A 2,103-nucleotide genomic window follows, 5' to 3' on the forward strand; every position below is an offset into this window, starting at 1 on the left:
AAGTAATTCATTGTTGTCCTCCCAGAGGACTGGTGCCCCATTTCAATGAGAGTAAATTCTAAAATATGGCATTAATGCTACACCTGTCTGCTTTTTCCTTCCTTTCCTAATATATCAACCTCAAACATTGGCTTCCACAGCTTCCAGAGATGATAGCCTGCTGCCACCACAAGAGAACAGGAAATTTCAAGATGGATGCAAACAGGCGATATCAGATCCTCCATGTTTTTACCTGCAAGGTGAGACATCAGTATCGTCCTAATTTATGTCTCTTTTTGGCAATAACTGGTCAAGCACTGACAGTATGTCATTACTGAAGGTATTGACAGTAAAGAAAACAGCAGTACAAGAGAGCATGAGACATTAACAGAGGCAACTAAACCAGCAAAGTGTTTCAGAAAAGAAAAATCTAAAGTTGGCAAATAAAACTATAGAAAAATCAGAAGCAGATGAGATGGAGGTTAAGAAGCAGTATTAGCTTTGCAAGACATTAGAGCAAGAGATAGAAGCAGAGACACAGCACTGCTATTTTCCACTTGTCAGTGGACCATTTGAACACAGTTTAAAGAGTCTGGTATATGAAAGTCGTGTCATGTAAAATGAGAACTTTTGGACGTTTGGAGAACTGTAGTGTTCTCTATACTGAGGCGAGAGCAGACTAGTATCAGTAGAGCCGAACATGAGCAAATCAGTAGGAAAACTCCTAAAGCCATAAACATGGAAAATAATGAGTCACGAGGAACTGGGTCAAGACCAGAGAAGAGTCTTTTCAGCTCATCCCATCCAGAACAATCTCAGCTTAAATCGAAGACAGGGATGTAGAGGAGGGCAACGCCTCATCAGCTCAACTCAGTGAACCCACCATATTCACTCACTCTTTTAAAGGAATAATATTTATGATGATTTTTACTTAGGATAAACAACAAAAAGTTTGATTTAGAAGTTACTGTTAGAAGACATCTGGCCCACATGACCTGACTGATCCTTGTATTCATTCCTATGAACTGAGAGAAAACATACTTCTGATCCCATCATCTGATTTCATAAATATCTTCAAATTTTAATGTGTCTCTGACAGTATACCCAGTCTGTCAGCATGCTTCTACTCAGTCACTTCTGCTGCCGTCAAAGCAATTTGTCTTTGGACATGGGAGTGACCCAGCTAGCTACAGCTCATAACAAAATCAAATCTTATTTTCTACCGTAGAAAGTAAAACCTATTGTAACCTGATCAGGTCTTGGCTGAACTCAAGCTAAATTAAACAAACCCGACAACGCCACTCTGGGAGTTCCACCCAGAGAATACCAGTTATTAAACCCCACTTTGACTACACAAGTAAGTATCACAAAAATTTAACAGGGACGTGGTTTTGAGAAGAAAAAATTTTTTTTACATTTAATTTCTTTCAGCGATGCAAATGCTTCATACAATAGCAATGAAATACAACATCAAACTGAAGATTTGGCCAAGATCAAGGTTTCAGTGATTTTAGAATAATTAAAACTGAATTAAGAAAACTAAAACATACAAAAGGGGTCACACTATTAGGTAGGCGTTAAAACTAGAACACAATAAATAAATCACGATAAAATATAAAAGCACACAAGAAAATAACTAAATAAAATCACAAGGCCACCTTTTAAAAGTTAGTGCTAAACCACTTCTGTATGAATCTTAAAAGTTTAAAACAACCAAATATATAAAAATGAGCCCCACCACTAACCCAAAATATAAAACAATTTACAAATCTACTAAAAAAAACATAAATAGACTAAAATCACTGAAGAAACCTAGTATTTAAAACTCAATAAAAGAAATTAAAGATCCAAGTGAGTTTCAGTAGAACAAAGCAGCAGTGGCAATCACCTGCTGAGACAAAACACAGGTTAATCTTGTCTTCAGTACATTTACAGAAACTTACAATTGAGAAATACTATTACCTTGGCTGTATATTATCCAATCAATGTATATGATATGGCCAACCTGGGGGAACAGACACCGTTTGTTGGTTCCACCGAATACAATGGCACCAAACCAGGGACAGCAGCAAGAAGATCTCAATTGTTAGTGCTACCACCTGTCTTTATGTGCTGCAAATTAGG

This window comes from Seriola lalandi, unplaced genomic scaffold (genome assembly GCF_002814215.2).
Source record: "Seriola lalandi dorsalis isolate HSWRI2012SDOR001 ecotype SW California unplaced genomic scaffold, Sedor1 jcf7180002054415, whole genome shotgun sequence".
In the NCBI taxonomy this organism is placed as follows: Eukaryota; Metazoa; Chordata; class Actinopteri; order Carangiformes; family Carangidae; genus Seriola; species Seriola lalandi.